This window comes from Lissotriton helveticus, chromosome 1_1 (assembly GCF_964261635.1).
Source record: "Lissotriton helveticus chromosome 1_1, aLisHel1.1, whole genome shotgun sequence".
Classification (NCBI taxonomy): domain Eukaryota; kingdom Metazoa; phylum Chordata; class Amphibia; order Caudata; family Salamandridae; genus Lissotriton; species Lissotriton helveticus.
Window position 1 is genome coordinate 218,534,418 of NC_136057.1, and position 13,290 is coordinate 218,547,707.

At 37.7% G+C, this 13,290-nt stretch overlaps 12 non-coding genes across 12 annotated transcripts; all 12 read left to right on the forward strand.

The window, feature by feature from the left end:
* Positions 1 to 593: 593 nt before the first annotated feature.
* Positions 594 to 666, forward strand: TRNAK-UUU (transfer RNA lysine (anticodon UUU)). The gene has a single exon. It is a non-coding gene; the product is annotated as a tRNA-Lys (tRNA).
* Positions 667 to 1,667: 1,001 nt separating this feature from the next.
* Positions 1,668 to 1,740, forward strand: TRNAK-UUU (transfer RNA lysine (anticodon UUU)). The gene has a single exon. It is a non-coding gene; the product is annotated as a tRNA-Lys (tRNA).
* A 1,001-nt stretch (positions 1,741 to 2,741) lies between these two features.
* Positions 2,742 to 2,814, forward strand: TRNAK-UUU (transfer RNA lysine (anticodon UUU)). Its single transcript has one exon. It is a non-coding gene; the product is annotated as a tRNA-Lys (tRNA).
* A 1,001-nt stretch (positions 2,815 to 3,815) lies between these two features.
* TRNAK-UUU (transfer RNA lysine (anticodon UUU)) lies at positions 3,816 to 3,888 on the forward strand. Its single transcript has one exon. It is a non-coding gene; the product is annotated as a tRNA-Lys (tRNA).
* A 1,001-nt stretch (positions 3,889 to 4,889) lies between these two features.
* TRNAK-UUU (transfer RNA lysine (anticodon UUU)) lies at positions 4,890 to 4,962 on the forward strand. Its single transcript has one exon. It is a non-coding gene; the product is annotated as a tRNA-Lys (tRNA).
* Positions 4,963 to 5,963: 1,001 nt separating this feature from the next.
* TRNAK-UUU (transfer RNA lysine (anticodon UUU)) lies at positions 5,964 to 6,036 on the forward strand. Its single transcript has one exon. It is a non-coding gene; the product is annotated as a tRNA-Lys (tRNA).
* Positions 6,037 to 7,037: 1,001 nt separating this feature from the next.
* TRNAK-UUU (transfer RNA lysine (anticodon UUU)) lies at positions 7,038 to 7,110 on the forward strand. The gene has a single exon. It is a non-coding gene; the product is annotated as a tRNA-Lys (tRNA).
* A 1,001-nt stretch (positions 7,111 to 8,111) lies between these two features.
* On the forward strand, positions 8,112 to 8,184 carry TRNAK-UUU (transfer RNA lysine (anticodon UUU)). Its single transcript has one exon. It is a non-coding gene; the product is annotated as a tRNA-Lys (tRNA).
* A 1,001-nt stretch (positions 8,185 to 9,185) lies between these two features.
* Positions 9,186 to 9,258, forward strand: TRNAK-UUU (transfer RNA lysine (anticodon UUU)). The gene has a single exon. It is a non-coding gene; the product is annotated as a tRNA-Lys (tRNA).
* A 1,001-nt stretch (positions 9,259 to 10,259) lies between these two features.
* Positions 10,260 to 10,332, forward strand: TRNAK-UUU (transfer RNA lysine (anticodon UUU)). Its single transcript has one exon. It is a non-coding gene; the product is annotated as a tRNA-Lys (tRNA).
* A 1,001-nt stretch (positions 10,333 to 11,333) lies between these two features.
* Positions 11,334 to 11,406, forward strand: TRNAK-UUU (transfer RNA lysine (anticodon UUU)). The gene has a single exon. It is a non-coding gene; the product is annotated as a tRNA-Lys (tRNA).
* A 327-nt stretch (positions 11,407 to 11,733) lies between these two features.
* On the forward strand, positions 11,734 to 11,824 carry TRNAR-UCU (transfer RNA arginine (anticodon UCU)). The gene is given in 2 exon segments: positions 11,734 to 11,770; positions 11,789 to 11,824. It is a non-coding gene; the product is annotated as a tRNA-Arg (tRNA).
* The last annotated feature ends 1,466 nt before the right edge of the window (positions 11,825 to 13,290 follow it).

Below are 13,290 nucleotides of genomic sequence, written 5' to 3' on the forward strand. Positions count from 1 at the left end.
CTCCTCTTATTTTATAACTAATTGGAACAGTAACAAGCAATGCCTGCGTCTGCATCACCAGAAACATTTACCAAAATGGCAGTGAAAGAAAGTCTACTTAAACAGAGACTGTTTGCTTTGAAAACATTGCATAATCTATGCCCAAGAGGAAATTCCCAAAGATACTGCTGAAAATATAATTTAGTAGGTAGTAATAGTATTTGGCACTTTATTGATTTCACAATGTCATTTTAGACACATGATTTCTAAGTCAGCCGAAAATGAGATAGTCCAAATTTCAGGATTTAAAATGGATTACGTGTGCTGCTGAAATTTCAAATGCTTAACACCTTCAATGCTACAGGAGATTTTCCTCCTGTGCTGAATGATCTGTAAATCCATTGTTCATGACGAGCTCAGCTCGTCATAAGCACACGACAAGTGTACTGCACGACGAGCTGAGCTCGTCATGAGCATGGAAGGGGTTAAAACATCAATTTGTTATTAAACTCTACAAATTTGATTGCTAATATATGTAACCATATTAATACACAGAGTGTAGGTCAGTGTACGTCCACATTTGTTTAGCTGATTTTAAGACAGAGTATAGCAGAGCCTGGATAGCTCAGTCGGTAGAGCATCAGACTTTTAATCTGAGGGTCCAGGGTTCAAGTCCCTGTTCAGGCGGCTTGGTTAAAGAAAAGGTATATCAATTGCATACTCTTTTCAGGATCCAATGAATGGGGAGTCCTATTAGAGATGTTTCAAAAAAGTCTTAATCAAGTCATTACATACCCATCTGTCTTCTACATTCTTTGACAAGGGTTAAGAAGACTTACCCAAACTGTATCATGTAGTTTGACATGTTGATTATCTTTTACCCAATTCAATGTTCAAAATGTAAGGTAGTATCCGATTAACTTGATAAAGTTGGTCAACAGCTGATAGGTCATCTTTTTATTTGTGAATCTCTGATCACCGTGTTGAATCAGGTCGGATCTCTAGTGCAATGGATAGCGGCTTGGAGTCCTAGACGAATGTAGCAAAAGCATTCAAAGGCTTTGTGTTCAAACACCAGCTGGTTCAATTTTATCCCTCCTCTTATTTTATAACTAATTGGAACAGTAACAAGCAATGCCTGCGTCTGCATCACCAGAAACATTTACCAAAATGGCAGTGAAAGAAAGTCTACTTAAACAGAGACTGTTTGCTTTGAAAACATTGCATAATCTATGCCCAAGAGGAAATTCCCAAAGATACTGCTGAAAATATAATTTAGTAGGTAGTAATAGTATTTGGCACTTTATTGATTTCACAATGTCATTTTAGACACATGATTTCTAAGTCAGCCGAAAATGAGATAGTACAAATTTCAGGATTTAAAATGGATTACGTGTGCTGCTGAAATTTCAAATGCTTAACACCTTCAATGCTACAGGAGATTTTCCTCCTGTGCTGAATGATCTGTAAATCCATTGTTCGTGACGAGCTCAGCTCGTCATAAGCACACGACAAGTGTACTGCACAACGAGCTGAGCTCGTCATGAGCATGGAAGGGGTTAAAACATCAATTTGTTATTAAACTCTACAAATTTGATTGCTAATATATGTAACCATATTAATACACAGAGTGTAGGTCAGTGTACGTCCACATTTGTTTAGCTGATTTTAAGACAGAGTATAGCAGAGCCTGGATAGCTCAGTCGGTAGAGCATCAGACTTTTAATCTGAGGGTCCAGGGTTCAAGTCCCTGTTCAGGCGGCTTGGTTAAAGAAAAGGTACATCAATTGCATACTCTTTTCAGGATCCAATGAATGGGGAGTCCTATTAGAGATGTTTCAAAAAAGTCTTAATCAAGTCATTACATACCCATCTGTCTTCTACATTCTTTGACAAGGGTTAAGAAGACTTACCCAAACTGTATCATGTAGTTTGACATGTTGATTATCTTTTACCCAATTCAATGTTCAAAATGTAAGGTAGTATCCGATTAACTTGATAAAGTTGGTCAACAGCTGATAGGTCATCTTTTTATTTGTGAATCTCTGATCACCGTGTTGAATCAGGTCGGATCTCTAGTGCAATGGATAGCGGCTTGGAGTCCTAGACGAATGTAGCAAAAGCATTCAAAGGCTTTGTGTTCAAACACCAGCTGGTTCAATTTTATCCCTCCTCTTATTTTATAACTAATTGGAACAGTAACAAGCAATGCCTGCGTCTGCATCACCAGAAACATTTACCAAAATGGCAGTGAAAGAAAGTCTACTTAAACAGAGACTGTTTGCTTTGAAAACATTGCATAATCTATGCCCAAGAGGAAATTCCCAAAGATACTGCTGAAAATATAATTTAGTAGGTAGTAATAGTATTTGGCACTTTATTGATTTCACAATGTCATTTTAGACACATGATTTCTAAGTCAGCCGAAAATGAGATAGTACAAATTTCAGGATTTAAAATGGATTACGTGTGCTGCTGAAATTTCAAATGCTTAACACCTTCAATGCTACAGGAGATTTTCCTCCTGTGCTGAATGATCTGTAAATCCATTGTTCGTGACGAGCTCAGCTCGTCATAAGCACACGACAAGTGTACTGCACAACGAGCTGAGCTCGTCATGAGCATGGAAGGGGTTAAAACATCAATTTGTTATTAAACTCTACAAATTTGATTGCTAATATATGTAACCATATTAATACACAGAGTGTAGGTCAGTGTACGTCCACATTTGTTTAGCTGATTTTAAGACAGAGTATAGCAGAGCCTGGATAGCTCAGTCGGTAGAGCATCAGACTTTTAATCTGAGGGTCCAGGGTTCAAGTCCCTGTTCAGGCGGCTTGGTTAAAGAAAAGGTACATCAATTGCATACTCTTTTCAGGATCCAATGAATGGGGAGTCCTATTAGAGATGTTTCAAAAAAGTCTTAATCAAGTCATTACATACCCATCTGTCTTCTACATTCTTTGACAAGGGTTAAGAAGACTTACCCAAACTGTATCATGTAGTTTGACATGTTGATTATCTTTTACCCAATTCAATGTTCAAAATGTAAGGTAGTATCCGATTAACTTGATAAAGTTGGTCAACAGCTGATAGGTCATCTTTTTATTTGTGAATCTCTGATCACCGTGTTGAATCAGGTCGGATCTCTAGTGCAATGGATAGCGGCTTGGAGTCCTAGACGAATGTAGCAAAAGCATTCAAAGGCTTTGTGTTCAAACACCAGCTGGTTCAATTTTATCCCTCCTCTTATTTTATAACTAATTGGAACAGTAACAAGCAATGCCTGCGTCTGCATCACCAGAAACATTTACCAAAATGGCAGTGAAAGAAAGTCTACTTAAACAGAGACTGTTTGCTTTGAAAACATTGCATAATCTATGCCCAAGAGGAAATTCCCAAAGATACTGCTGAAAATATAATTTAGTAGGTAGTAATAGTATTTGGCACTTTATTGATTTCACAATGTCATTTTAGACACATGATTTCTAAGTCAGCCGAAAATGAGATAGTCCAAATTTCAGGATTTAAAATGGATTACGTGTGCTGCTGAAATTTCAAATGCTTAACACCTTCAATGCTACAGGAGATTTTCCTCCTGTGCTGAATGATCTGTAAATCCATTGTTCATGACGAGCTCAGCTCGTCATAAGCACACGACAAGTGTACTGCACGACGAGCTGAGCTCGTCATGAGCATGGAAGGGGTTAAAACATCAATTTGTTATTAAACTCTACAAATTTGATTGCTAATATATGTAACCATATTAATACACAGAGTGTAGGTCAGTGTACGTCCACATTTGTTTAGCTGATTTTAAGACAGAGTATAGCAGAGCCTGGATAGCTCAGTCGGTAGAGCATCAGACTTTTAATCTGAGGGTCCAGGGTTCAAGTCCCTGTTCAGGCGGCTTGGTTAAAGAAAAGGTATATCAATTGCATACTCTTTTCAGGATCCAATGAATGGGGAGTCCTATTAGAGATGTTTCAAAAAAGTCTTAATCAAGTCATTACATACCCATCTGTCTTCTACATTCTTTGACAAGGGTTAAGAAGACTTACCCAAACTGTATCATGTAGTTTGACATGTTGATTATCTTTTACCCAATTCAATGTTCAAAATGTAAGGTAGTGTCCGATTAACTTGATAAAGTTGGTCAACAGCTGATAGGTCATCTTTTTATTTGTGAATCTCTGATCACCGTGTTGAATCAGGTCGGATCTCTAGTGCAATGGATAGCGGCTTGGAGTCCTAGACGAATGTAGCAAAAGCATTCAAAGGCTTTGTGTTCAAACACCAGCTGGGTCAATTTTATCCCTCCTCTTATTTTATAACTAATTGGAACAGTAACAAGCAATGCCTGCGTCTGCATCACCAGAAACATTTACCAAAATGGCAGTGAAAGAAAGTCTACTTAAACAGAGACTGTTTGCTTTGAAAACATTGCATAATCTATGCCCAAGAGGAAATTCCCAAAGATACTGCTGAAAATATAATTTAGTAGGTAGTAATAGTATTTGGCACTTTATTGATTTCACAATGTCATTTTAGACACATGATTTCTAAGTCAGCCGAAAATGAGATAGTCCAAATTTCAGGATTTAAAATGGATTACGTGTGCTGCTGAAATTTCAAATGCTTAACACCTTCAATGCTACAGGAGATTTTCCTCCTGTGCTGAATGATCTGTAAATCCATTGTTCATGACGAGCTCAGCTCGTCATAAGCACACGACAAGTGTACTGCACGACGAGCTGAGCTCGTCATGAGCATGGAAGGGGTTAAAACATCAATTTGTTATTAAACTCTACAAATTTGATTGCTAATATATGTAACCATATTAATACACAGAGTGTAGGTCAGTGTACGTCCACATTTGTTTAGCTGATTTTAAGACAGAGTATAGCAGAGCCTGGATAGCTCAGTCGGTAGAGCATCAGACTTTTAATCTGAGGGTCCAGGGTTCAAGTCCCTGTTCAGGCGGCTTGGTTAAAGAAAAGGTATATCAATTGCATACTCTTTTCAGGATCCAATGAATGGGGAGTCCTATTAGAGATGTTTCAAAAAAGTCTTAATCAAGTCATTACATACCCATCTGTCTTCTACATTCTTTGACAAGGGTTAAGAAGACTTACCCAAACTGTATCATGTAGTTTGACATGTTGATTATCTTTTACCCAATTCAATGTTCAAAATGTAAGGTAGTGTCCGATTAACTTGATAAAGTTGGTCAACAGCTGATAGGTCATCTTTTTATTTGTGAATCTCTGATCACCGTGTTGAATCAGGTCGGATCTCTAGTGCAATGGATAGCGGCTTGGAGTCCTAGACGAATGTAGCAAAAGCATTCAAAGGCTTTGTGTTCAAACACCAGCTGGGTCAATTTTATCCCTCCTCTTATTTTATAACTAATTGAAACAGTAACAAGCAATGCCTGCGTCTGCATCACCAGAAACATTTACCAAAATGGCAGTGAAAGAAAGTCTACTTAAACAGAGACTGTTTGCTTTGAAAACATTGCATAATCTATGCCCAAGAGGAAATTCCCAAAGATACTGCTGAAAATGTAATTTAGTAGGTAGTAATAGTATTTGGCACTTTATTGATTTCACAATGTCATTTTAGACACATGATTTCTAAGTCAGCCGAAAATGAGATATTACAAATTTCAGGATTTAAAATGGATTACGTGTGCTGCTGAAATTTCAAATGCTTAACACCTTCAATGCTACAGGAGATTTTCCTCCTGTGCTGAATGATCTGTAAATCCATTGTTCGTGACGAGCTCAGCTCGTCATAAGCACACGACAAGTGTACTGCACAACGAGCTGAGCTCGTCATGAGCATGGAAGGGGTTAAAACATCAATTTGTTATTAAACTCTACAAATTTGATTGCTAATATATGTAACCATATTAATACACAGAGTGTAGGTCAGTGTACGTCCACATTTGTTTAGCTGATTTTAAGACAGAGTATAGCAGAGCCTGGATAGCTCAGTCGGTAGAGCATCAGACTTTTAATCTGAGGGTCCAGGGTTCAAGTCCCTGTTCAGGCGGCTTGGTTAAAGAAAAGGTATATCAATTGCATACTCTTTTCAGGATCCAATGAATGGGGAGTCCTATTAGAGATGTTTCAAAAAAGTCTTAATCAAGTCATTACATACCCATCTGTCTTCTACATTCTTTGACAAGGGTTAAGAAGACTTACCCAAACTGTATCATGTAGTTTGACATGTTGATTATCTTTTACCCAATTCAATGTTCAAAATGTAAGGTAGTGTCCGATTAACTTGATAAAGTTGGTCAACAGCTGATAGGTCATCTTTTTATTTGTGAATCTCTGATCACCGTGTTGAATCAGGTCGGATCTCTAGTGCAATGGATAGCGGCTTGGAGTCCTAGACGAATGTAGCAAAAGCATTCAAAGGCTTTGTGTTCAAACACCAGCTGGTTCAATTTTATCCCTCCTCTTATTTTATAACTAATTGGAACAGTAACAAGCAATGCCTGCGTCTGCATCACCAGAAACATTTACCAAAATGGCAGTGAAAGAAAGTCTACTTAAACAGAGACTGTTTGCTTTGAAAACATTGCATAATCTATGCCCAAGAGGAAATTCCCAAAGATACTGCTGAAAATATAATTTAGTAGGTAGTAATAGTATTTGGCACTTTATTGATTTCACAATGTCATTTTAGACACATGATTTCTAAGTCAGCCGAAAATGAGATAGTACAAATTTCAGGATTTAAAATGGATTACGTGTGCTGCTGAAATTTCAAATGCTTAACACCTTCAATGCTACAGGAGATTTTCCTCCTGTGCTGAATGATCTGTAAATCCATTGTTCGTGACGAGCTCAGCTCGTCATAAGCACACGACAAGTGTACTGCACAACGAGCTGAGCTCGTCATGAGCATGGAAGGGGTTAAAACATCAATTTGTTATTAAACTCTACAAATTTGATTGCTAATATATGTAACCATATTAATACACAGAGTGTAGGTCAGTGTACGTCCACATTTGTTTAGCTGATTTTAAGACAGAGTATAGCAGAGCCTGGATAGCTCAGTCGGTAGAGCATCAGACTTTTAATCTGAGGGTCCAGGGTTCAAGTCCCTGTTCAGGCGGCTTGGTTAAAGAAAAGGTACATCAATTGCATACTCTTTTCAGGATCCAATGAATGGGGAGTCCTATTAGAGATGTTTCAAAAAAGTCTTAATCAAGTCATTACATACCCATCTGTCTTCTACATTCTTTGACAAGGGTTAAGAAGACTTACCCAAACTGTATCATGTAGTTTGACATGTTGATTATCTTTTACCCAATTCAATGTTCAAAATGTAAGGTAGTATCCGATTAACTTGATAAAGTTGGTCAACAGCTGATAGGTCATCTTTTTATTTGTGAATCTCTGATCACCGTGTTGAATCAGGTCGGATCTCTAGTGCAATGGATAGCGGCTTGGAGTCCTAGACGAATGTAGCAAAAGCATTCAAAGGCTTTGTGTTCAAACACCAGCTGGTTCAATTTTATCCCTCCTCTTATTTTATAACTAATTGGAACAGTAACAAGCAATGCCTGCGTCTGCATCACCAGAAACATTTACCAAAATGGCAGTGAAAGAAAGTCTACTTAAACAGAGACTGTTTGCTTTGAAAACATTGCATAATCTATGCCCAAGAGGAAATTCCCAAAGATACTGCTGAAAATATAATTTAGTAGGTAGTAATAGTATTTGGCACTTTATTGATTTCACAATGTCATTTTAGACACATGATTTCTAAGTCAGCCGAAAATGAGATAGTCCAAATTTCAGGATTTAAAATGGATTACGTGTGCTGCTGAAATTTCAAATGCTTAACACCTTCAATGCTACAGGAGATTTTCCTCCTGTGCTGAATGATCTGTAAATCCATTGTTCATGACGAGCTCAGCTCGTCATAAGCACACGACAAGTGTACTGCACGACGAGCTGAGCTCGTCATGAGCATGGAAGGGGTTAAAACATCAATTTGTTATTAAACTCTACAAATTTGATTGCTAATATATGTAACCATATTAATACACAGAGTGTAGGTCAGTGTACGTCCACATTTGTTTAGCTGATTTTAAGACAGAGTATAGCAGAGCCTGGATAGCTCAGTCGGTAGAGCATCAGACTTTTAATCTGAGGGTCCAGGGTTCAAGTCCCTGTTCAGGCGGCTTGGTTAAAGAAAAGGTATATCAATTGCATACTCTTTTCAGGATCCAATGAATGGGGAGTCCTATTAGAGATGTTTCAAAAAAGTCTTAATCAAGTCATTACATACCCATCTGTCTTCTACATTCTTTGACAAGGGTTAAGAAGACTTACCCAAACTGTATCATGTAGTTTGACATGTTGATTATCTTTTACCCAATTCAATGTTCAAAATGTAAGGTAGTGTCCGATTAACTTGATAAAGTTGGTCAACAGCTGATAGGTCATCTTTTTATTTGTGAATCTCTGATCACCGTGTTGAATCAGGTCGGATCTCTAGTGCAATGGATAGCGGCTTGGAGTCCTAGACGAATGTAGCAAAAGCATTCAAAGGCTTTGTGTTCAAACACCAGCTGGGTCAATTTTATCCCTCCTCTTATTTTATAACTAATTGGAACAGTAACAAGCAATGCCTGCGTCTGCATCACCAGAAACATTTACCAAAATGGCAGTGAAAGAAAGTCTACTTAAACAGAGACTGTTTGCTTTGAAAACATTGCATAATCTATGCCCAAGAGGAAATTCCCAAAGATACTGCTGAAAATATAATTTAGTAGGTAGTAATAGTATTTGGCACTTTATTGATTTCACAATGTCATTTTAGACACATGATTTCTAAGTCAGCCGAAAATGAGATAGTCCAAATTTCAGGATTTAAAATGGATTACGTGTGCTGCTGAAATTTCAAATGCTTAACACCTTCAATGCTACAGGAGATTTTCCTCCTGTGCTGAATGATCTGTAAATCCATTGTTCATGACGAGCTCAGCTCGTCATAAGCACACGACAAGTGTACTGCACGACGAGCTGAGCTCGTCATGAGCATGGAAGGGGTTAAAACATCAATTTGTTATTAAACTCTACAAATTTGATTGCTAATATATGTAACCATATTAATACACAGAGTGTAGGTCAGTGTACGTCCACATTTGTTTAGCTGATTTTAAGACAGAGTATAGCAGAGCCTGGATAGCTCAGTCGGTAGAGCATCAGACTTTTAATCTGAGGGTCCAGGGTTCAAGTCCCTGTTCAGGCGGCTTGGTTAAAGAAAAGGTATATCAATTGCATACTCTTTTCAGGATCCAATGAATGGGGAGTCCTATTAGAGATGTTTCAAAAAAGTCTTAATCAAGTCATTACATACCCATCTGTCTTCTACATTCTTTGACAAGGGTTAAGAAGACTTACCCAAACTGTATCATGTAGTTTGACATGTTGATTATCTTTTACCCAATTCAATGTTCAAAATGTAAGGTAGTGTCCGATTAACTTGATAAAGTTGGTCAACAGCTGATAGGTCATCTTTTTATTTGTGAATCTCTGATCACCGTGTTGAATCAGGTCGGATCTCTAGTGCAATGGATAGCGGCTTGGAGTCCTAGACGAATGTAGCAAAAGCATTCAAAGGCTTTGTGTTCAAACACCAGCTGGGTCAATTTTATCCCTCCTCTTATTTTATAACTAATTGAAACAGTAACAAGCAATGCCTGCGTCTGCATCACCAGAAACATTTACCAAAATGGCAGTGAAAGAAAGTCTACTTAAACAGAGACTGTTTGCTTTGAAAACATTGCATAATCTATGCCCAAGAGGAAATTCCCAAAGATACTGCTGAAAATGTAATTTAGTAGGTAGTAATAGTATTTGGCACTTTATTGATTTCACAATGTCATTTTAGACACATGATTTCTAAGTCAGCCGAAAATGAGATATTACAAATTTCAGGATTTAAAATGGATTACGTGTGCTGCTGAAATTTCAAATGCTTAACACCTTCAATGCTACAGGAGATTTTCCTCCTGTGCTGAATGATCTGTAAATCCATTGTTCGTGACGAGCTCAGCTCGTCATAAGCACACGACAAGTGTACTGCACAACGAGCTGAGCTCGTCATGAGCATGGAAGGGGTTAAAACATCAATTTGTTATTAAACTCTACAAATTTGATTGCTAATATATGTAACCATATTAATACACAGAGTGTAGGTCAGTGTACGTCCACATTTGTTTAGCTGATTTTAAGACAGAGTATAGCAGAGCCTGGATAGCTCAGTCGGTAGAGCATCAGACTTTTAATCTGAGGGTCCAGGGTTCAAGTCCCTGTTCAGGCGGCTTGGTTAAAGAAAAGGTATATCAATTGCATACTCTTTTCAGGATCCAATGAATGGGGAGTCCTATTAGAGATGTTTCAAAAAAGTCTTAATCAAGTCATTACATACCCATCTGTCTTCTACATTCTTTGACAAGGGTTAAGAAGACTTACCCAAACTGTATCATGTAGTTTGACATGTTGATTATCTTTTACCCAATTCAATGTTCAAAATGTAAGGTAGTGTCCGATTAACTTGATAAAGTTGGTCAACAGCTGATAGGTCATCTTTTTATTTGTGAATCTCTGATCACCGTGTTGAATCAGGTCGGATCTCTAGTGCAATGGATAGCGGCTTGGAGTCCTAGACGAATGTAGCAAAAGCATTCAAAGGCTTTGTGTTCAAACACCAGCTGGGTCAATTTTATCCCTCCTCTTATTTTATAACTAATTGGAACAGTAACAAGCAATGCCTGCGTCTGCATCACCAGAAACATTTACCAAAATGGCAGTGAAAGAAAGTCTACTTAAACAGAGACTGTTTGCTTTGAAAACATTGCATAATCTATGCCCAAGAGGAAATTCCCAAAGATACTGCTGAAAATATAATTTAGTAGGTAGTAATAGTATTTGGCACTTTATTGATTTCACAATGTCATTTTAGACACATGATTTCTAAGTCAGCCGAAAATGAGATAGTCCAAATTTCAGGATTTAAAATGGATTACGTGTGCTGCTGAAATTTCAAATGCTTAACACCTTCAATGCTACAGGAGATTTTCCTCCTGTGCTGAATGATCTGTAAATCCATTGTTCATGACGAGCTCAGCTCGTCATAAGCACACGACAAGTGTACTGCACGACGAGCTGAGCTCGTCATGAGCATGGAAGGGGTTAAAACATCAATTTGTTATTAAACTCTACAAATTTGATTGCTAATATATGTAACCATATTAATACACAGAGTGTAGGTCAGTGTACGTCCACATTTGTTTAGCTGATTTTAAGACAGAGTATAGCAGAGCCTGGATAGCTCAGTCGGTAGAGCATCAGACTTTTAATCTGAGGGTCCAGGGTTCAAGTCCCTGTTCAGGCGGGTGCATCCTTTAAAGAAAAATTACTCTAATTGGATGCTCTTTTTGTGTTCCCCTGCATGACGAATAAGATATTCCATTACTAAAATTGCAAAAACGTCTTTCATGGAGTTGTGAAATGCACATCTGCCTCATATATCATGTGCCATTTGACTAAACTTAAGTCGTACGTAGATTTACCTAAGGTATCATGTAACTTGAGACGGTGAATATAATTTCCCCAATTCAATATTCAAAATAAATCCATGGTTATAGTATCAAATGAACTTTATAAAGCTGATCAACATTATTTCATTTCAGAATATCTCTGCACCTTATCAGAGCGTATTGGCTCTGTGGCGCAATGGATAGCGCATTGGACTTCTAGGTGAATGTAAAAAAGATATCCAAAGGTTGTGGGTTCGAATCCCACCAGAGTCAGTTTTATCCCTATTTATTTCATAACTGTTTAAAAGAGTAATAAACAGTGCATGCATGCTTCTGCTTCACCAAAAAGGGCAGTGAAAGGAAGTCTATTTTAAATAGATACTATTCAAGTTATGCAATCTTTGCAGAAGAGGAAATTGGCAGCTGTACTTATGAAAATGTAATTTACTCAGAAGTAAGATTTTGGGCCCTTCCTTAATTTTACAATGTCAATAAAAACATATGAATTCTAAGTCAGCAAAAAAAATTAGATAGTAGCAATTTCAGGACTTACAATAAGGTTAAATTTACTGAAGAGATTTCAAATGCTTGAAGTACCAATTCATTATTATATTCCCCGTATTCAGTACTTAATACCGGCAACCATCTTAAGAAACGTAGTGATAGTTGGGACACTTCCAAATGCTGATAAGGTCATTTTGTGGAGCGACCTCTCCGAGCCTGGATAGCTCAGTCGGGAGAGCATCAGACTTTTAATCTGAGGGCCCAGGGTTCAAGTCCCTGTTCAGGCGGCTTGGTTAAAGAAAAGGTATATCAATTGCATACTCTTTTCAGGATCCAATGAATGGGGAGTCCTATTAGAGATGTTTCAAAAAAGTCTTAATCAAGTCATTACATACCCATCTGTCTTCTACATTCTTTGACAAGGGTTAAGAAGACTTACCCAAACTGTATCATGTAGTTTGACATGTTGATTATCTTTTACCAAATTCAATGTTCAAAATGTAAGGTAGTGTCCGATTAACTTGATAAAGTTGGTCAACAGCTGATAGGTCATCTTTTTATTTGTGAATCTCTGATCACCGTGTTGAATCAGGTCGGATCTCTAGTGCAATGGATAGCGGCTTGGAGTCCTAGACGAATGTAGCAAAAGCATTCAAAGGCTTTGTGTTCAAACACCAGCTGGGTCAATTTTATCCCTCCTCTTATTTTATAACTAATTGAAACAGTAACAAGCAATGCCTGCGTCTGCATCACCAGAAACATTTACCAACATGGCAGTGAAAGAAAGTCTACTTAAACAGAGACTGTTTGCTTTGAAAACATTGCATAATCTATGCCCAAGAGGAAATTCCCAAAGATACTGCTGAAAATGTAATTTAGTAGGTAGTAATAGTATTTGGCACTTTATTGATTTCACAATGTCATTTTAGACACATGATTTCTAAGTCAGCCGAAAATGAGATAGTACAAATTTCAGGATTTAAAATGGATTACGTGTGCTGCTGAAATTTCAAATGCTTAACACCTTCAATGCTACAGGAGATTTTCCTCCTGTGCTGAATGATCTGTAAATCCATTGTTCATGACGAGCTCAGCTCGTCATAAGCACACGACAAGTGTACTGCACGACGAGCTGAGCTCGTCATGAGCATGGAAGGGGTTAAAACATCAATTTGTTATTAAACTCTACAAATTTGATTGCTAATATATGTAACCATATTAATATATAGAGTGTA